This window comes from Haliotis rubra, unplaced genomic scaffold (genome assembly GCF_003918875.1).
Source record: "Haliotis rubra isolate DU_JTF1 unplaced genomic scaffold, ASM391887v1 Scf735, whole genome shotgun sequence".
NCBI classification, from domain to species: Eukaryota; Metazoa; Mollusca; class Gastropoda; order Lepetellida; family Haliotidae; genus Haliotis; species Haliotis rubra.
The window spans coordinates 395,677-419,565 of NW_025767452.1; the positions used below are offsets into that span (position 1 = coordinate 395,677).

A 23,889-nucleotide genomic window follows, 5' to 3' on the forward strand; every position below is an offset into this window, starting at 1 on the left:
CACAAGCTATGGTTAGCCAAACGACTATTCCACGTTCTTTTGCATATTTAATGAGATGTTTTGGTGACATGCACGCGCCACGTGCTTTAGGGCAGACAGCATGAATAACGAGTAGAATGGCGGGGGGTCCTGAAAGGCTCTTGGTCAATACTGGAGCCTGCTAATTTATTTTGGTCAATGGCGTGGTCACTTGCTTTAAATTAATTCGGGTAATAAAGTTTGGTTTAAGTGGGATCAGGTGCCTGGTCAATTACTGCACCTTGCTTGAAACTCCACACGTAATCACTGAATACACTTCTTTTCAAAATGTATGTAACAATCTTTAAACTGCTCATCTTTACTACAGAACCAATATTCAGGATTATTTTAGAACAGGCAACGATAAAGTTTACTGGTACAACAACCACGGCCACAGCCACAAATGCAATCTGATATACAAAGAAACATGCTTTTCTGTGACAATACTTGTCTGTTTTTATGCTGTTTGTTGCTTAATTATTATACTCTGGGTGATTAAAAACATATTTTAGAGTTACACGAAAGGTCATAACTTTCACACACATATACCAGTAAAAAGTAGGGGATGTTCCATTTTGCGAGCATACTGCTAGCCAATGCCAATGCATATGAGAAAAAGTAATATATATCCATACAGATGAAACATTTTCAAAGGAATGGAATAAATGTTCACATTTTCCCTTAGTTTCTCTTTATCATCTGTTTCCTCCTTGGCTTTATCATTAGCATTTTATCAATCTTGTAAATCTTGTACCATTTGTGAATGGTATATATCAAACAAAAACAATGCCACATTCAGTATGTTGATTTTTGTTTGAAGAAAGAACTACCGCCCTCCCCGTCTTGCCTGACAGAAAATACTTCATTCACGTGAGTGAGTGAGTGAGCGAGTATGGTTTTACGCCGCTCTTGGCACTATTCCAGCAATATCACGACAGGGGATATCAGAAATGGGCTTCACACGCTGTGCCCATTATTCACGTAAAGACCAACGAAAAGGTCGCTATCGGCAACACTGTATGTGAGGTTGCAACATAAACTGTTTGCCACATGTGTGTGGCAGACAAAATGATTTTGATACTCACGTATAATTTAAGTCAGTAGTGAGAGAGTGTAATTTTACACCGCGTTTAGCACTTTAACAACACCGCAATAAGGAGATTGTTAAACGCGGATTTCGATTACACATCACTTTGGAAGTAGATGATATACTGGTGGCGTTAGATATGCAAAGTAGAAGAAGTCTTCATCTGTACAGTGGTTATTAGCTCATATAAACACGCAATTAGTTTAAATTCGATGATACATGATTTAAAATTAATACTTTTTGATACCTTGACTGAGCTTTAACACGCATTAAGTGCTGACGGGGTATGTTATGTAGGGTCGTTTGTTGTACACAGGCTGGAATGGCCCTAAATCCGCCATTTTGATTTTATGACGTCATCATCGAACACCTGGCTGACCTCATTTCACAAGGGTGTCAATGACCTTGTACTGAGTTGACCTTGGATTAAACAACTTTTCCAAGCGGTATTTTTAGATCAGGAGCATAGCAACCGAAAAAAAAATGACATCAGGGTAGTCATGTAGATTTACATGTGTAAGAGTGTGCAAACTCACTCCGGTGTGACTCACCCTGACCGAGGGGTCAATAACCGCGCGTCCCGTGGGAAACACATCATAGCATCACACCATGACATCATCCCATTAATTTAGACCAATCAGCGTAGAACAACTATCGGACTGACTGGACCACTGACCACAAACTAGTTTCATCCGGTTTCAATTTTACCTATTAAAAAAACCCTCTGACAGTCAGTTGAAGTTATCATTTTGTCTTCTTACAAAATGTTTATATTTTCTATACTCAATAACCTTTTCTGCGGCCTGTGGAGAAAATCTGTCATCTCAGAGCGCGCGCCGTTGAGGCATGGTGAATTAACAGTCGCAGCCTCCACACACTTCCCTCGTCTCACTCAGCCGAGGTGTAATATGATACCTCCTCAAGTTGTACTCAAAATCGTGGGTCTAACATTAGCCTGTCTCACGTGTCTGACCCATATTATTTTGCCTACAGCCTAGCCCTCCCTGCACTGCTAAGGCTCTAAATGAAGTCTAGATTTCCCCCAGGTCTGCCTTGGGCTCCTTGTCAATTTAAATAGGTTTGTTTGTTACTATCAAGATAATACATTCAGAGACTAAACATTAGTCTAGTCAAACATGTGCACTCATATGTGTAAAAGAAATTATACGGGTTTTATAACACATTTGTTCAATGCAATCAGCGTTCATTGCCACATGAAAATGATTTGAGTTTGTCTTGACCATCACCAGAACAACCCAACTCAATAGAATTTCAAATGTATTTCAAACTTACCGGTATTCACATTCCATATTTGAATATCAATCCATATTGTCATTGTATCCTGCCTTGTAATGCGATAAATTTAGGAATCAGGGATGATATTGAGATGTTATACCCAAATCCCATATGTTTGTGATTGTATTGAATGAATCAACCACCAAAACACATGAGACTAATATTGCACCTTCCATGTAAATAGAACATATGTTATATCTGGGATTGTGTTGTGCAAAATACTCTCCCTCTCACAGTGCTAGCAGAGACGCGATCTGGTGACCCACATTTGCGTGTGTGGGACTATGCTGTGGCAGGAGGGGTAGGGGAGGACAGGGGGGCACTGCTGTGGCAGAGGGAGGGAGGTTTCTGTCGACAGTTATAGCCTGACGACATTTCTCGTGAGTGTAAAACACCCATAAATATAAATGCTCGTTAGAATGAACACTAGCTAGGGCGTGTCAGCTTTGAAATGTGCGTTCTGGTCATGGGGTTTTTGTACATCATATTTAGGAATGCAACTTTCAACTTTCTAAAATTCCATCAGGAAAGGGGTGTAATTGTATAGTGTTAGCATGAAAGAGTAATCATAAATGAACATCATTATCAGGTAATATGATACACCAGGCCTTATCACCCATACTGCATATCCTGATCATGTTGAACATCAGTGCTTGTCACCGTCCATTAAACCATGTGGTTAATACTCATGCAGTTGGTCTATGAACATGTGGACACTGTTTCAACAGCAGGGTAAACCTTGTGTGTTTAAGGAAACCTGATACATTCTGTGTCTAGTTCCACACTGACAAGAATCTCTGGAGGGTGGGAGTTGACTATTATGACATGTGTCAACCAAGTCCATGTGACCACCCGATCCCGTTAGTGGCTTCTTGCTTCAAGCGTTGCTTACTGAAGATCAATTTTAACCCGGGTCTTCACGAGTGTCTTCAAAATGAAATCATGTTTATTGAAAAGTTTATAGTACAACCCAACAGGTTTCTTTGCACTTCATGTGCTTCATATTTGTTAGAAGTGTCTCTGCGGACAATAACACAAAACACGTACTTAACACATCGTTGAACAAAATCTGTGCATGTACCATCCTGTAAAGAGATTTCTGCTCCGTCTCCTGATTGGTTTGTTTTCATGTCACGTGCCGTAAGTACCGCAGTGCAAACTGTACACGTGGCGTGAGGTAACTGCATGACAAGACATGCCTACCAATCCCTCGAAAACCTGTCTGTTTGATAGAATAAACCCAAAAAAACTTTTATTACACGCTGTCAATATATATTCAAACCTGGACTGTAGTTAAAAATGTGAGTGTGATAAAGGGCGTCTGGATTTAGGCACACCATTTTAGTGTCTCAGTGGCTGTGACACTCTCTATAGCCTATTGACTCAAGAAAAAAGTAAAACGCTCAGTGACACATTCAAACATTTTGAGAGGACTACATGGTCTTTTCGTGACGCACTATGATGCATTGAAAATAGGGTAGCTTTCTCAACTAGTCACGTATCCAGTCTGACCATAGAAATCTCAGAAGGGACGCTTTATTAGCATTTTAGAAGACGCAATTTGATGAATATGGACAATTTTATGGATTTCATCTTCCTTTTATTCTAAAATTAAAAAAACAAAAGATAAATAAATAAATAAATGAATAAATAAATAAGAATAAAAAGAAGATGAAATCCACAAAATTCTCTCGTGATAGGACCGCCTCCGTGATGTATTGGTTAGAGCGTCCGCCCGGAGACGCGGAAGGTCGCGGGTTCGATCCCCGACTGCGTCATACCAAAAGACGTTAAAATAAAGTACTTGTTGGTCCCTGCCGGGCGCTCGGCATTAATGGGTACAACAAGAACTGGTCGGCTCGGATTCAGTATAATGTGTCTGAGTGGGGTATTCATGCTTAACTGTGGCATGGTATCTCAGTGGGCTAGCACAATAAAACCAGCTTCAGTCTTGGCTAGTACAAGCAGCCACACATACATATATACACACGCATGCACGTCGCCATATGAGCGAAATATTGTTAAGTACGACCTTAAACCCCATTTCACCTAACCCGTCGTGATATTGTTGGAGTATTGCTAAAAGCGGCGTAAAACTAAACTCACTCACTCCTCTGATTTATCTAAATGGTGCAAGAAATGAACCAACCTGTTAAATCAACTTATCTGTTTGATATTTCGATGTGTATATACAAATTCCTAGCGAGATACATGCACGAGACTGTATAACACAGAGAGTTAGTGAGTGTGTTGAGTTTTTAGCAATATTTCAGCAATATCACCAGAACACCAGAAATGCGCTTCACACATTGTACCCACGTGGGGAATCGAACCTGGGCCTTCGGCGTGACGAGCGAACGCTTTTATCACTAGGCTACCCCACCGTCCCGCATGAGACAGAAGAAGGATGACATGAACTTTCTAATAGTCTCTTTTAACTTTATGTTGAGCAACAGTCCGAAGCAGCATCACCTCAAGGTGTCTACATTTCACAGAATTTTAAGCACAATTGTGCATGCTGTTTCTTCGAAGATTTCAAAGAGCGTCATTCCTGCTCAATGGTTTGATCAGATATACAGCCTGCATGCCATACAGCGTACCACACGGGATGTAAGTTTTGACTTGCAGAACAAAAATACTTGAGTAAGTTTAGTTTTACGCCGCAGTCAGCAATATTCCAGCTATATGGCGGCAGTCTGTAAATAATCCAGTCAGGACCAGACAATCCAGTGATCAACAGCATGAGCATCGATCTGCGCAATTGGGAACCGATGACATGTGTCAACATTCTAACCCGGACCTTCACGGGTCCAAAAATACTTAAAATGAGGAATATTTTTAAATCATTCCTTCCCTGTCAATGTCAGGATATGGCACGTTAGAATAAACCTAACATTACATCAAAACTACGATCTGTTACGACGAACTTTGAGGATCGAATCTGTCTATTTCAGAAATGGTTTATTATTTGCCATCTCGGTAGAAACTTCTACAAAGTACTATTTAACCTCTAGAAATTAGAAACATGATATTGAAATCGTTTAGCACAAATGTAACGATTTATACTAGTTCCTAATACATGTACTACATGCATTTCACATTCAGTAACGTAATTAAACTATGTTCAAGAAACATTATTTACATTTGAAACTATGAGGATGTTTTGGGATAAAAATGTATACTTTTGTATCAGTATATTAACGTGCAGTTGTCTCTTACTTAATGAAAGCCCAATTGTTTAGAATCAACCTCAGGGCCTTATGCTGACATTAATCCAGCAAGCTGAAGGGTAAATGCTGCATGTGTATGGTTCTTGTGTCTCGATTCGCAGCCTACTGTTTTAACCCTCATGATGCCTGGCCGTTAGCTGGCTGTGTGTATCGCTCATGGCCTCTCTGTGGTGACGTCGCGATTATAAAAACGCATACATTGTACCAAATTTCTAACAGCGTTCGTTTTGTAAACCATTCCAACTTGGTCTTCTTACAGTATATATTAAAAGGTATATCCACTACACAGACCCTACCGGTAATATATACTCATGGAAATGATTAAGGGAACACTTGAAAGTACAAGTGTTCCTTTATATATTTCCAGAATTTCACTCACAGTGCAATACATACCTTGTGAAGAAACCTGGAAAAGAATAAAGGGACACTTTCATGTGTTCCCTTATTCGTTTCAATGAGTATATATGTCTCTCCTCTTCAACCCTCACTTTGATGATCCAAATACAACACAAACATTAATGCACTTCGAAGTTTTACATCCTATGGAACATAAGTCTTCCTTAACAGAGAGTCCAGGAATAGAAAGGTTTCCGGGCAACTAAGGTTTCCGACTGACGGGATTATACTGAAATTTACTTAAATATCTTGCAAGTAATTTGTAAACATTAACCTCTGTGAAAATATTCAAAAATCCTTTAAACCAAAGTGTGTATACAAAATATCCCTATAAAGTTTCCAGGTTCACAGAGCTGCTTACCTTAACGTCCGCTTGAGGTTCAGACAGAATTCAAAATGAATGTAACTTTGCGTGGTTAGCGACACGAATCAATTGCACACGCGCAGTGACGGCGTTGAGGTAATGACATATTCTCGGGAAAGGCATATCAGTCCTCACGAATAAAATTAGACATGAAACGATACACGCTCGAACTTTTTATACGCGTCAAGCAGAACGGTCACAGTGACATTAGAATATACCGGCATTGATACTGAATGTTTTAGCCTTGAACCTACCCGTGAAGATCCGGTTTAGAATGGGTATGCAGCAAACCACGCTTGTAAGAGGCAACTAACTGGATCAGGTGATCAGACTCGGTGTCTTGTTTGATACATGTCATCGCATCCCATATGCGTAGATCGATGCTCATGCTGTTGATCACTGCCGAGCTAACCAACGACGTTTTCGCAACGTTGTGGGAATCTTGTAGATTGGCAACGCCATGACACAATATTAGTATTACGTCATTTTATCACCCCTTACGTTATGTCACAACGTGATAACAACATTGCAAGAAAACGTTGAGGAAACGTTATGCTTTGGGCTCCTCACACCGTTACAATGTTAAAACGTTTCACTTTGAGATTCTTTCTTCACTATTCAGCTACAGCGTCAGAAAACACACGATCAAAACAACATGCGAATTGACTAATAAACATAGACATGAATTTTTGCTTTGTTTCTTATGTACTGTTCACTACTGGAAAACTATTCAACTATTAACGGTTAATAGCAAAAACGACATATCACAACGTCAGGCCACAACGTTGTGACAACGTAAACAGGAGTCCACAGAATAACGTTGTGACAACGTGAAATTGTTAGCTGGGTGGACAATGACGCACTCACTCTCACGCTCACTGTCACTCACTCAATCACAAACTCTCACCCTCACTCTCACACTCACTCACTCACGCACTCACTCACTCAATCTGTCACCCACTCACTCACTCACTAACTCACTAACTCGTACCGATTCGGCAAAATAGCACAATGACATCCCCGAATAACTCTGAGGGATTCACGTATCGATTGAACTATGTATGAATCATGTGTGGTTGTTGAAGGCTTTGTTTTCCTGATATATATCAACTTTAGGTAGTTTATTGTATTTTAAGTAATGCCCAAATTTAAATGTCTTGGTAAACGACCACCCGCTACGTCAAGAATTGACTTCAGCGTCTGTCATTATCTTAACAATGATTGATTGATTTAGTTCAGTTTTATGCCGCTCTCAGCAACATTACAGCTTATTACAGGTAGGCCAAATGTAGAGATAACATCATTATGTCGTTTCTCATCCAAAAAGTCTTTATTCAGCTCACGTGTACGTGAATACATTTGTCTTATACCTTGCTCTTCGAGATCAGCCATCTTTTTTTTCCTGTTGTTTTGTGCGACTTCGTTTAATGATTCATCATCATCATCATCATTTTCCATTTCAGGACATTGTTTATCGTGTAAATGTCTTTGTAAGTTGTGGTTATTGCTAAACACTTGACCGCAATAGTCACAATCTGACAGTGTACGCGGTGCCTTCACAGGAGAGAAGTTGTCGTCTTCCTCCCTCTTCCTTTTAACTTGGGGTATTCCCGGTGGACACACTGAAGACTTTACAGGACACTAGTTTCTTCTGTGTTTTTGCAAATCATGCACGTCTTGAAACATGAGTCCACAGTCATCACAAGATGGCATGGTTGGGAGGTTTTCTTCACACGTCTGCTCACGCCGAAAGTCTAACTCGGACTGAATGGTCCTAGCTTGGTTGTCTCCTTTTAAGCTGAATGCATTGGGGCAAAGTCGCAAATGGGGAGGTGTTTGGGGTTTTAGATCAACCAACAAGTAACCATATGGTTTCTGGATAGCCCTTTGAAACGGCTCCATGAAACGGTCTGTGTTACCTGGATACATTTGCCTCGCCAAAGTCATGATGGGTTGTTGATCGATAGGGTTGTTGAACAGAAGCAGATAATGGCAGTTTCTTCGTTGTGTGGGATCCTTATAGTCTCTCGTACAGACCCTGAAGCAAATATATCCAAGAAAGCCCACACAAGTCTAGAGAATGTGGCAAGTCTAGATTTCCTCAGCTTCAGGAAGAAAGTCTCAGGGCTCCTTTTCATTATATTTTATTTTTTTTACTATGAACTTTTTCAGTAAAATATGTTCATTTCAGAGACTAGTTGTTAGTCTAGGATCCTTACTGAAATACAAATTCTGGTTCAAGGCTATCACTGAGAGATTACGATGATGACTTCCTTCCGTAAACAGATCTGTAATGCGTGGATCTTTGCCCGCTGTCGACATTAAGTCGTCGAGGATCACCACATTCACCACATGGGGTCCAGAAACGCATCCTTTTCGAGATCAGAAGGAATGCCTTGATGAAATTCCACATAGGGATAAACATGGGTTTGAATGGTGTTATACAAGGGCTGCCATCGTTTGTAGAGCCAAATAATACGTTCAGGATAAGGTTTAATGTTCATGCGTTCTAGAATCTGTTTCACTAAGTACGTTTTCCCACAGGAGGTGGGCCCTGAGACAATCATGGTGAAGGGGTGTATCAGTCTACATTCTTCCAAAGCACCCACATGTGGTTGCACTGGTTGCATCATAGGTGGTGGTGGTGGTGGTGGTGGTGCTCGTGGTGGTGGTGGTGGTGGTGGTGGTGGTGCTCGTGGTGGTGGTGATGGTGGTGGTGGTGGTGGCGGTTGTGGTGGTGCTCGTGGTGGTGGTGGTGGTGGTGGTGGTGGTGGTGGCGGTTGTGGTGGTGCTCGTGGTGGTGGTGGTGGTGGCTGCATTGCTCGTCTGTGTTGATTCCTGAGATGTCTAAGCATGGCATCCCTTCTGGAAAACGTCTGATAGCACACGGGACACGTTGCTGACTGCATGGTGGTCCGAGTCTAAATGGCAAAGAACCTGTCTACTAGCTGCTTTTATCTAAAACACGTCTTCCGTTTCTTTGTGCGACTCTGGGAGGAAGTCATTATTTTGGCTTCAGTTTCCCCGTTCTCCTGCATCTGAATACGTGCTCTGGCCTGTTGAACGACTTGTTGGGTTGGAGACGTGAGAGCAAACTTTTCTGTAGAAGGGGTTAGGTCTATCTTTACCCTTGTTTCTCATAATAGATCACATAATCATCCACGTTAGTAAAGGGATTGGGATATCCTTTAGCCTGCAAATAGTAATATTTGGTCCATTTCTTAGGATCGTCCAAATAGGGTCTCCAGTATCGTCTGTTCATTATCTTGTTCAGAATGAATACTGACTCTCACACAGAGGTTTCAGATGAAGTGTCACTATCACGGGTCCACGGCTAAATGAAGCTAAATCACCGTTTCTGTCCTTTATATAGATATCTGCTAGCCCTAATTCTAAAAACATGTTGTTAGCAGAGCGTGGTTTCGATCCACGGTCCTCTGGGTTATGAGCCCAGTGCGCTTCCACTGTGCCACTCTGCTCTCCCTTCACCTACCTTTTGTTAGGACTTTTATACACCACATCAACCAATGACAACCAAAATTGATTTATTCTCAAATAGTCACAAATACACACAGTATTGTACAATGAGCATCGCATTGAAGTCTGAATGACATGGGGACTGTTCGGGGGCCTTATATTGCCCACTTGAGTCTAAAAATACCTCTTGGAAAAGTTGTTTAATCCAAGGTCAACTCAGTACAAGGTCATTGACACCCTTGTGAAATGAGGTCAGCCAGGTGTTCGATGATGACGTCATAAAATCAAAATGGCGGATTTAGGGCCATTCCAGCCTGTGTACAACAGTCGTTAGGGAAAGAGTAGATGAAGATGATGACGTCATCAGCGGCTTAAATATCAACCCTGTATAGATTCAGGTTATTCTTCAGCAAATCGTGCTTGCTGGCTCGGTTAATGCGCGTCATCGTCTCCAAGTTGCGTAGATAGATGCTCATGATGTCAATCACTGGATTGTCTGGTCCAGGCTCGATTATTTACAGACCGCTGTCATTTATAGCTCTAATAGTGCTGAGTGAAGCGATAACACAACAAACAGTACCGCCAGTCTTTGTCTGGCCATCAGCATTACGATAAAAAATGTTTATATTTGCTAAAAACAAAAGTCAATGAAGTAGCAAGCAGATAAACGAACAAACAAATAGGCTAATATTTGAAGATTTAGACTGCAACAAAAACTGAAATTTCGTTCATCAATTTTATGCAAAACGCTTTCAAACGACAGTATCACAAAGTGCCCGCTTGCCTGTGATAAGGCGGCTGACACGAGAATTGCTGTAGGCCGTGCATGCATGCAATGTAAAAGCTCATGAGAATATACCACTGCGTTGTATTTGCAAACAGAAATGTTGAATATTTACGAAGAACCTTTCAATGCAGAGACTATTCCAAACGTGACTTCCAGCAGATCTTTATCTAAAACCGACCATGCCGTAAACTTGAGAAAATCAATGCATAATTTCATGGGCTACCATTATCGTTGTAAAATACAAATTCGAGAGGTTGTTCCCATAACGACATCACTTGATACTGACGTGTTCTGTGCAACGACCACAAACCTTATACACATACATCATCGCAACATATACTTGTTACAACTGCATGGCCCGGGAACAAGCATCAATTTGATCACTTACAAAGGGAGATAATTGCAGGGGGTTGACTGACGTCGAGAGGCTATTACCATGGTGAGTGTTCGTTTGTAAAACTTCATTAAATCAAATTTAGCCGGGGACTGAGATTCCACAATCATTGTGAAATGCTGTATTCTCGGAGGAGATTACCCCTGCTTATGTCATTCCATTGATGCTAAGCCTTTTTCAAGCATTATGACAAGAGAGTTGATTGTGTATTCACATTACAGCAATAATTGTGTAGCTATGGTGCAGCTATGAACTATGTAGCAATATCTGACAAGAAGGTGTTAATGATATTTAGCTCTGCTGCCTAGGAGGTGAAGTGAAATTGGGTTTAACGTCGTGCTTGAGAATATTTCGCTCATATGACGACGTGCATGCGTGTGTATGTGTATGTGCGGCTGCTTGTACTAGCCCAGACTGAAGCTGGTTTTATAGTGCTAGCTCACTGAGATACCATGCCGCAGTGAAGCATGAATACCCCACTCAGACACATTATACTGACTCCGAGCCGACCAGTCCTTGCTGTACCCATTAATGCCAAGCGCCAGGCAGGACCAACAAGTACCATATTTTAACGTCTTTTGGTTTGACGCGGTCGGGGATCGAACCCGCGACCTTCCGCTCTCCGGGCGGACGCTCTAACCACTACACCACGGAGGCGGTCTGTCTATATAGGAGAGCAGTAGGCTAAGGTTTAGAGTCGACTTAATGCCCCCATCTCTTGTATGGGCATATTATAGCTCTTTGGAAAGCTTATTGTATGTAGATGATGATGTGCCATGATGTGGTGGCCAAAAGTGGTCCCATTTTTTAGAAATAGATATCACGTGACAACACCCTGTTTTGTTTTGTTTTTATTCAAATCAGAAATATGGGAAGTCAGTTTGTAATGATGAAATACAATGAAGCATACATCAGATACTCTTTAATGTGTTTAACTGGAGCTAACAAACTACCCAGTCATTGAAATATAATATTTATAAGAAATAATGAGTTTTGTTAATTTTTAAAATGGATTTTTTATTAACAGTTTTAATTGGTCAATTTAATTCTTCTTCTTAATACATACAAATATTATACTAGTAATTTTATCATTATTTCAGATATCTTATTGTGAAAAGCAATGACTCATTTCACAATGTATTAATGCTCAGAAAGTAACAATAAAAGGTATAATTTCTAAAGGGTGCGCACAGTCTTGAAAACCCCTGAAATATGAATATTTCACCCTACAAAGGTCCTACGTTCATTTCAGCCTTGAAAAGATCCTAATCACCATGATTTGCAATTAAATGGCCCTAAATATAGCAAAACTTGTCATGTGCAGGAAACAAACATAATAAAACTACCTTGCAGTGACAGTGGGTGTGGTAATTTCCATCCGAAGCAAAACTTTCCCAGTGCAGCAATGTAGCTAAATGCTATATCCCCCTCTGATGGTCGGTCCCACATTTGACCAATCTTGTATGTATTCAACTACCTATGTGTTATATATATTGCTATAGTTCCTTAAATTTGTTGATTGGGTCTTGAAAAGACCCCGAAAAGACCTAAAATTTGCTGGCTGATGATCTGTACAAACCCTGTTCTATTTTAGTTTATAGAAACAAACTGACTGTATAGGCATTTTTGTGATGAGAGCAATTGAAGTAATGAACATGTATGTACTTATTTTAAATGTCACCTTGGAGATTTTATGCTGTTTGCCGTTACATTGCTTCTCTTGGAAAGTTATAAGGAGATGGTGGCTAGCGGAATATGCTAACTGATTCTGGGGTTTACGCCCCAATGTACACTTTCATTGAGCAGTTCAAGGACTGACACAAGCCTTTGAAGTGTTCATGTCTTTCCTCTTCATGGCTTTCTTTGGTTGGTGTAGAAAGAATACACTGGAAGATGTTGTACATCTGGGAATCTCTTGTGCCATCATAGCAGATATATGTGAATGGCAAAATGGAATCTGAGAAGCTGACATCCTCATGCCAAAGTTGATTGAATGCCAGCAAATTGAAAGTAAATTTTCTCCAACCTATGGACTTTGACTAAATTTTTTATGGTGCTAAACATCCTATTGCAGAACATCAGGGCTGTGAGAGAAGGTAAATGGGACCTCCACATGCTTAGCCAAAATGCATTGTTGCCACATTTTTACAGTGCAGTTCGAATACACTTTGCTTCTTGGCTACCAGTCGACATTCTTGACAGGGTGCACCAGAGACCATATAATAGATTATATTATATGGTCTCTGGGTGCACCTACACGACACTGTCAACGATGCATCTGAAACGGGACAGGACACTTTGAGGGAAAAACCTGGACGATAAAATGGACTGATACGGGAGTCGAGAGAAGCTACCTGGGATTCAGAGAGTGAAAGTTGACTTTCTGGCCTAACATGCAAGTCATCGGCACTACTTCGATGAACTCTGACTAGATATATCACGGGTGATTATACATCTAAATTCAGATAAAGAAATAGTATGTTAAGCAGCAGTGAAGACAACACCCATGATGAGTGCAAGCCAGCTTTGATGAAGATCACGTAAGTGATCTAATCAAACTCATTCAGAGCAGCATGGCTAATCCCTTAAATACAGATTCTGATCCTGAAGTATTTCTGAACATCACAACTGATTTATATGCATCGGCTGAAGTGCAACAGTCCCTTCTGTTCATGAACGGAAACAGGAGAGAAAACCCTTGAAAGATTTGAGAATTGAAAACGGATACAAGACTTTTACAGTCCCACTAACAGATCAAGTGTCAAAACATTTACTGACATGTCAAAGGCAACTAAATTCAAAAGCAAAATAGGAGCCATTTTGACTAGAAATCATATTTTGTCGAGCTCTCAACCTTGCTACATGTGAAGATGTCACTCTGGAAACTATTCGCAGGTATCCTATAGGTTCCGTTTTACTTCACTTTACCATGAAAAAGGCACCACGTGGAAACCTGCAGAGTGACCTTCGATACAAACAAGAGAGTGAAGTATCAAAGCATAATGAAATATCTTCAGGTACATCCAGCCATACAGTTAACATTGGAGGTGGCATAGCAGTACTCCAAATGATGTCAGGGAACACCTTTTCCATTTTATAACTCAGCTGATGTACTGCTTCAACAAATCAGATGATGTTGTGGATGTTTTAATAGGTATGACCATAATGAGTACGACCATAATGAGAGAGAAACAGAAGCAAGATAGGAGCTTCATGCCGCCAGTATCAAGTAATTAGTTGTCGATGTGTATCACCATGGAAGAAATTCATGAACGTTGACACAGAGACCATATACCGATATGGTCTCTGGTTGACATAAAAAACAGTCCCTGATTAGATTCCATTGTGACTAAGCAGTACCTCATGACCTGGACAATATTAGTGGACATCCAGAAAGAAAGTTGATGCCAGCTGGAGGATTCAGCAATAGTGAGAAGACTATTTAAAAGGAAGAAGATGCCCGACACCTGTATAATTCTTCATTCCATACATGTAGATATGAAATTCGCTTTTAGGTCCATTCAAGGCCGGGTCAAACTGAAGACACTATTTTATTGCAACATTTGAATTCTTAACCCTAGTGTTATCTAATACTTGACATAAGTGTCTATTGCCTTGGGATGGGCACTGAGATTTCAAGCTGTCACACAAGGGAATGTTTTCTGATGAAATTGATTTGTAAATTTCCAGAAAGGCCGATTTCCCAAAAATATGATTTTCAGGTATTTTTTTGTATTATTGCCTTTTGGTCATTTAATTGAATAAAAACAATTCAGAATATGCCTTAATACCATTAGTGATGGAAACATAACAGAAAAATGAAGGATTTATACGTCTGATGAAATTAATTTGTGAATTTCCAAAAAAGGCCGATTTCCCCCAAAATATGATTTTCAGGTATTTTTTTGTATTATTGCCTTTTGGTCATTTAATTGAATAAAAACAATTCAAAATATGCCTTAATACCATTAGTGATGGAAACATAACAAAAAAATGAAGGATTTATATATCTAAATTTAACGTCGTTATTATATATTTTTTGGCCTTGGTGGGGTCACGTGAAATGAAATTTAAAACCTGGACCATATCTGGCCACAACCTCATGGCCTATGTTAATGTAGGCACAATAAGCTTTCCAATGAGCCATAATATGTCCATACACGAGATGGGGGCATTAAACTCCTTTATTTGGCCACTTTTCTTAAAGCCGGTGCTCTCCTAATAGCCAATTGTGATATTAGGTTCCTTTACATGTGGGCCAATGACATTTAATACAATAAACAGAAGTAAACATATCTGATGGCACGGGAGCGTTGACTGTATTTGCAGCTAAAGTGCTAGTTCCATGAGAGTATGTGTAGCTATGGTGTTGATGCTATGACTATGTGTAGCTATGGTGTTGATGCTGTGACTATGTGTAGCTATGGTGTTGATGCTATGACTGTATGTGTAGCTATAGTGTTGATGCTATGACTGTATGTGTAGCTATGGTGTTGATGCTGTGACTGTATGTGTAGCTATGGTGTTGATGCTATGACTGTATGTGTAGCTATGGTGTTGATGCTATGACTGTATGTGTAGCTATGGTGTTGATTCTATGACTGCACATGTAGCTATGGTGTTGCTTGTATGAATACGTGTACAGCTCTGGGTTTGCTTCTTTGGTTCTCAGTTCTACTCTTCCATTTCTGGTGCGGTGGGGGTAGCCAAGTGGTTCATGCGTTCGCCGCAGACCCGGGTTCGATTCCCAACATGGCTACAACGTGTGAAGCCCATTTCTGGTGTCCCCCTCAGATATTTCTGGAGCAGTGCTAAAAGCGGTGTAAAATCATACTCACTCACTAACTCACTCACCCTTCCATCTGTAGAACGATTAGTGAATTAAGACACGCGTGGCGTTCGAACACTCCTCCCAGCTTTTCCACTATCAATATATAACCGGTACCGGAGCGACGATCTCCCGCTCTACCGTGCAGCACCTCCGTGTCTGCAGATGCACATTTATATGCCCGATAGCATCAACTGCCCGATCTAACTGCACAAACGTTTTGCTAGAAATGAGCATTGGTGCGCGGAGCGAGGTTTATCTGGGCTGACATGATTGCTCAGAATGCGAGATTTATGGTTAAATCATGCTCCCCCATATGCATCAGCGATCTGAGCTTCTATAAAATCTAGCCTTGGGGTCAACACGTATGCCTGATAAGGGCTGGTAATCCTAAAAGCTTGGCCCCAATCGTGTTCAATCCTCCGACTATATTATGTTTTACTGTTGGTGTTCCTCAGATTGGAATCATGTATGACGTCGTCGTTATATGACGAGATTGATGGGTTCCATATCTGCTTCATTCACCCAGCACCGCAACAAACGGGGTTCCCAATTTTCTGTGGAGGTAATTGTTGGGAATTGTTGGGAATTGTTGAGGTTTATTTGGCCGGCCTTGATCCACATGGCTTACAGTGACAGGAGGGGAGGGTTGGATGGGGAGGTTGAGGAGGGGGTGGGGTGTCGATTGTGGTGGCTATGCCAATCATACTTGTCTCACAGTCCAGGAACCACATAAAGCCCTCAATGAAGCAAGTTCCGATTTCTTCGGGTTATCTCCCATCTCAGTGGGGCTCTTTTTCAGTTTAAAAGATTAATTGTTTCTATCAACATTATGAGTGAGTGAGTGAGTTTAGTTTTACACCTTTACGCCGCTTTTAGCAATATTCCAGCAATATCACGGCGGGGGACACCAGAAATGGGCTTCAAACATTGTACCCATGTGGGGAATCGAACCCGGGTCTTCGGTGTGACGAGCGAACGCTTTAACCACTAGGCTACCCCACCGCCCCTCAACATTATGTATAGTTAGAGGTTACGCGTTAGTCTATCGTACTTTCTGCCCAGGACGTTAACTCAGCAGCCATTTGTATGTCGACAACGTACTGGACAGCATGTTTGGATATTAGTAACCGTCCGGATTACTGACTGACTGAGTTTAGTTTTACGCCGCTTTTAGCAATATTCCAGCAATATCACGGCGGGGGACACCAGAAATGGGCTTAACACATTGTGCCCATGTGGGGAATCGAACCCGGGTCTTCGGCGTGACGAGCCAACGCTTTAACCACTAGGCTACCCCACCGCCCCCCGTCCGGATTAACGAGGCTTCACTGACGGTGTATTTAGTGTATTTCCTGCTTATATACGTCTATACATATATGTTTTGTTTGTTATACTATGTAATGATCCAGCACTATCTCATGTATAGCCATAATGGCGTCCCCCGCCGTCATATTGCTGGAATATTGCAAAAAGCGGTGTAAAACTCAACTCACTCACTCACCATGTATAGCACGGCCGCCTGGACCAGGGAAACCAGTGACTAGATTAACGTCCAGCGTCGTCGCCTGTAAGATAAACACTGGCAGAGGGAATAAACAGTAGTCCCAGGTGTATGTGCATGGTTTACTGTCTACCCTTTGCAGGGACTGCAGATCGACACAAATACAGAATAGTGTAACTTGTAAAACCTGCATATATATCGCAGATCGATACAAATACGGAGTTCTGTAACCTGTCAACCCTATACCTGTTGCGTGGATCGACACATATGCAGAATAGTGTAACTTGTAAATCCTGCATAGATATCGCAGATCGATACAAATACGGAGCACTGTAACCTGTCAACCCTATACCTGTTGCGTGGATCGACACAAATACAGAATAGTGTAACTTGTAAATCCTGCATAGATATCGCAGATCGACTCAAATACGGAGCACTGTAACCTGTCAACCCTATACCTGTTGCGTGGATTGACACAAATACAGAATAGTGTAACTTGTAAATCCTGCATAGATATCGCAGATCGACTCAAATACGGAGCACTGTAACCTGTCAACCCTATACCTGTTGCGTGGATTGACACAAATACAGAATAGTGTAACTTGTAAATCCTGCATAGATATCGCAGATCGATACAAATACGGAGCACTGTAACCTGTCAACCCTATACCTGTTGCGTGGATTGACACAAATACAGAATAGTGTAACTTGTAAATCCTGCATAGATATCGCAGATCGACACAAATACAGAATAGTGTAACTTGTAAATCCTGCATAGATATCGCAGATCGACACAAATACAGAATAGTGTAACATGTAAATCCTGCATAGATATCGCAGATCGACACAAATACAGAATAGTGTAACTTGTAACTTGCAGATCGACACAAATCCTGCATAGATATCGCAGATCGACACAAATACAGAATAGTGTAACTTGTAAATCCTGCATAGATCCTGCAGACAAATCGCAGATCGCAGATCGACACAAATACAGAATAGTGTAACTTGTAAATCCTGCATAGATATCGCAGATCGACACAAATACAGAATAGTGTAACTTGTAAATCCTGCATAGATATCGCAGATCGACACAAATACAGAATAGTGTAACTTGTAAATCCTGCATAGATATCGCAGATCGACACAAATACAGAATAGCGTAACTTGTAAATCCTGCATAGATATCGCAGATCGACTCAAATACGGAGCACTGTAACCTGTCAACCCTATACCTGTTGCGTGGATCGACACAAATACAGAATAGCGTAACTTGTAAATCCTGCATAGATATCGCAGATCGATACAAATACGGAGTTCTGTAACCTGTCAACCCTATACCTGTTGCGTGGATTGACACAAATACAGAATAGTGTAACTTGTAAATCCTGCATAGATATCGCAGTACGGAGTAGTATTTGAATAATGAAGATTAATGTACTTATACATGGTGTACACTGACAGCCATGTTTACGATTGTTCCTCCAATCGGGATGCCCTCATCCGAAACTAGATCTTCCGATTCACTGGTCAGAAGAGCTCTTATCCCTTAATGAAATTAGAATACCATGAAATTATTGAAAACCCAAGTCGACGAAGCGCCAATAAAATATTTAAATTATCTCCAAAGATTATATATTAGGAACTCGTGATATACAATTATACCTCTGCCTCACCACCGGCGCAAAATGATGATAATTATCATTCTATATTTGTGTGGCAAGACACGCTAGCTACGTCTATCATAACGTCTACACAACTGCGGCATGGTGCACGGAATGACTTCAACAGACACTGCCGCTCGAGGCTTTGTAATCCTGTACGTTTCTCTGGGATCGATGCAACGTCTTTTGCCACGCAGTGGACTTAATTCCCCCGCAATACATCCAATCTTCGTTATAAGGTAATAATACAAGAGGAACAGGGACGCCTAGTTCTTTGTCAGAGTTATGTTGATTGTACGCTCGCTATCCCGATCCCAGGCCTAGAAAATTGCTCCCTGTTTTATGGGATTTGGGAGTTTGCTTGGAATGCTAATTCCTTTAAAACTCCTCTATTTTTCTTGTCGCTTAAACGGTTTTTCCCCGTTTGGAATCAAATTGGAATTGAGAAGCGTTTTAGAGAAATTGATGACTTTGAGTGGATACCGGGGCTAAAGTTGTCTCAATCACTTGTAAAAATACATTCTCGCAAGAAAGGCTGTTGAGTCTAGTGATGAGGGGTGAATGAAGGATGGGTGAGTGAGTGAGTTAAGTGGGTTTAACGCCGCTTTTAGCACTGCATCAGAAATATCATGGCTGCGGCTTCCGAAATGGCTTCTCACATTAGATCCATATGGGGAACTGAACACGAGCAAACGCGTAGCCACTAGTTCTGGCCTCCAATCTGAGAAAACCATGGTACCCGAATCCATTTACACACGTGATGGATGCTATTCACGTGAACTAATGCGGGCATTCTTGCCACTATTCATATTAGAGTGAGTGATTACGTTTGGTTTATTGGCGTAAATCAGTGTTCCAGTTACATCATGGCGTGTGATCTTGGCGCGGGGCCAGTTCCCAACACGCTACACGTTCAGCTCTTAAATGGAGCACAGGGCCAGTCAGGGGTTCGATCCTATAATCATAGTTTTTGTCATGCCTACGGGCTCAACAACTACCTTGGCGACTTAGGCGACCGGACCACCCCTAGAATGCCATCAACTGCTTGGTCTATGCATATGACACGATTGGTTGGTTGGTTTGTTGTTTAACGCCGCACTCAGCAATATTCCAGCTATATGGCGGCGGTCTGTAAATAATCGAGTCTGGATCAGTTGCATGAGCATCGATCAACGCAATTGGGAACCGATGACATGTGTCAACCAAGTCAGCGAGCCTGACCACCCGATCCCGTTAGCCGCGTCTTACGACAAGCATAGGTTGCTGAAGATAAATTTAACCCGGATCTTCACGGGACATTATACTTTATTGTTGATCGACTACAAAGTAAGAAAAGGTGTTGAAAGGTGTTGTGTTGAATGTGCTAAAAGGTTCTCTGAGCTGTAGGTTACACAACGTGAACTATTATAAACATTACAGATCAAAGTGACTTCTATTTTCGATCCGTGCATATATTATTTAGAAAGTTCAAAAGCTTTCAGCAGTGCTTCGCACACTTGGGGAAAGATAATACTAAGGGGGCGTTTATTGCTTGAGTTGACTGTGTTGATTACAAAGATATCCTTTGTAACCTTAAACAGACCCAGTCTTGACATTATAGTACTGAATCTCCACGATTGATTGCCAGTGCATGAAAGACAGGCCACTTATTGACCAGGGTGCCCTTGTAGACTAAAAGTAGTCTTAGCGCTAAGGTTGTTTTGTTTTTAACTGTTGCAAAGCACTTCCGGTTTAAGGGTCCCTAAGCCAGTATGTGCTATACGTGGCCTATTGTTGATGTGTGTGATAGCATTAATACACGTGACCAACATGCCAGTGTGTCATAAATGATGTACGTCACCTATATATGTCAGTATGTGTGATATAAATGTTTTCTGTGGGCTATATGTCAATTGGTGTGATGTAAACGTTATTCGTTAAAAGAGCGTGCCAGTGTAGATAGATCATACACGTGAGATACATGCCGACGTGTCTTAAATATTATACCTGACATACATGGCAGTGCGTTATAAATGAGTGAGTTTGGTTTTACACCGCTTTTAGCAATATTCCGCAATTTCCCAAGAGAGAGAGAGAGAGAGAGAGAGAGAGAGAGAGAGAGAGAGAGAGAGAGAGAGAGAGAGAGATATTCAAATTATATATGTGACCTACATGCCGGTGTGTGTGATATTCAAATGATATATGTGAAATACATGTCGATGTGAGTGTGATTCAAATGATATGTTTTATGTGACCTACATGCCGGTGTGTGTGATATTCAAATGATATATGTGACCTACATGCCGGTGTGTGTGATATTCAAATGATATATGTGACCTACATGCCTGGTGTGTGTGATTAAAATGATATATGTGACCTACATGACGGTGTGTGTGATTCAAATAATATATATGTGACCTACATGCCGGTGTGTGTGATTCAAATGATATATGTGACCTACATGCCGGTGTGTGTGATTCAAATGATATATGTGACCTACATGCCGGTGTGTGTGATTCAAATGATATATGTGACCTACATGCCGGTGTGTGTGATTCAAATGATATATGTGACATGCTATTCAAATGATATATGTGACCTAGATGCCGGTGTGTGTGATTAGAATGATATATGTGACTTACATGCCGGTGTGCGTGATTCAAATGATATATGTGACCTACATACCGGTGTTTGTGATATTCAAATGATATATGTGACCTACATGCCGGTTTGTATGATATAAAAACGTGATACATGCCGGTGTGTGCGGCGGTATGACATCGTATGGATCGTCGTTAACACTATTAACCACTGGCTTGACTGGCCAAGAGCCGATTATGTACAGGTAGTATTGAGTTAGCGCTGATTACCTTAACATTCACTGAAGACATACATACACCACTTGATCCAAACACATAAGACGATAACATGCGTGTAAGCTTCTATGCAAACTTGATTGTAGATTCGCTCCTTTGTCGCTCTCAGTGATGCGAAAGCTTTCTTGCGTGCTTTGAGTCCATCGCCAATTCCATGCAGCTGAGCGTATTGACCAGAGGGTCGTCTTGTAACTGACGGCAGCATTCCTTGAAAAGCCGATAACAGGACGTGATTTTAGGAGCGCTTCACATATTCCAGTTTCTCTGCTTACTTGTGAAATCAGTCAGTTAGTAAGCATGGTTTTACATCGCATTTATAAATATTCCAGCAATACTGGGGACATTCGCTAGTCAAAGAGTTCGTATGATCGTACGCCGCTTATAGCAATATTCCATCAATATGACGGCGGGGGACACCAGGCTTGGGAAATCCGCCTGTCACTTAATATGGTTTACGTACGCCGCTTTTAGCGGGCACCAGACCTGGGCACCAACCACCACCTGGCATTACACGACATTCATCAAGTTCATTTACGGTGGATATCGGTGGCCTTGGGTTCTAGCCGACACAGTCTTTTTCGATACAAATATTTAGCCACAGCTGCTTTCTGGGCAGGATGGGGCGGTGTGGTAGCCTAACAGTTAAAGTGTTTGCTCGTCAAGTATCGGGTTCGATTCCATACGTGACTAGGGTGTGTGAAACCCATTTCCTCTATTCTTAACATTCCTGGAATATGGATTCAAGCTTGAAAACCAAACTCACTCACTCTTAGCAGACTTGCGTGATGTTTCCTATTACCAAAATGAAAGTAAGAGTAGGTACAATTGTTTCCGTTCTTCCTTGGTCCTCTGTTGGTACGTCATGTCCTGGGGTCCTCTGTCGGTACGTCATGTCCTGGGGACCTCTGTTGGGATGTCATGTTCTGGGGGTCCTCTGTTGGGATATCATGTCCTGGGGGTCCTCTGTCGGTACGTCATGTCCTGGGGACCTCTGTACGTCATGTCCTTGGGTCCTCTGTTGGGATGTCATGTCCTGGGGGTCCTGTTTCGGTATGTCATGTCCTGGAGTCCTCCGTCGGTATGTCATGTCCTGGCGTCCTCTGTTGGTACGTCATGACCTGGGGACCTCTGTCGGTACGTCATGTCACAGGCACCTCTGTTGGTACGTTATGTCCTGGGGTTCTCTATTGGTACGTCATGTTATAGGCACCTTTGTTGGTATGTCCTTGCCATGGTGTCCTTTGTTGTGACGTCATGTCCTGGGGTCCTCTGTTGGGAAGTCCGGGCCATGGGGTCCTCTGTCACAAAGACGTCCTGTATCTCAACTAATGTCAACGAGGTGAGGTGAGGTGAGGTGAAATTGGGTTTTACGTCGTGCTTGAGAATATTTCGCTCATGTGACGACGTGCATGCGTGTGTATGTGTATGTGCGGCTGCTTGTACTAGCCCAGACTGAAGCTGGTTTTATAGTGCTAGCCCACTGAGATATCATGCCGCAGTGAAGCATGAATACCCCACTCAGACACATTATACTGACTCCGAGCCGACCAGTCCTTGCTATACCCATTAATGCCGAGCGCCAGGCAGGGACCAACAAGTACCATATTTTAACGTCTTTTGGTATGACGCGGTCCGGGATCGAACCCGCGACCTTCCGCTCTCCGGGCGGACGCTCTAACCACTACACCACGGAGGCGGTTAATGTCAACGAACAAAAGAACACAATGAGTTTGTTTATTTTCTTTATTATACAAAAATAGCATCTTTCGCAAAATCAAAACATGAATAAACAGTACGGGCTGATTGCTTACAAACATGTTTGCATATAACATTCAAACCAACTAGAGTATTTCTGGAGATTGGGGAGGGGCACTGAGTGCATTGGTGGGGCACGGGGGTGGGGCTACGGACTGGGGCAGGGCGGTAGTGCTCCTTCTCGTGGATTATACAACAGCTGCTGAATCTATGATTGTCAAGGGCGTGGTGAGA

At 41.7% G+C, this 23,889-nt stretch overlaps 1 non-coding gene across 1 annotated transcript; it reads right to left on the reverse strand.

Annotated features, from left to right (window-relative positions):
* Positions 1-9,798: 9,798 nt before the first annotated feature.
* Trnam-cau lies at positions 9,799-9,870 on the reverse strand. The gene has a single exon. It is a non-coding gene; the product is annotated as a tRNA-Met (tRNA).
* Positions 9,871-23,889: the final 14,019 nt, after the last annotated feature.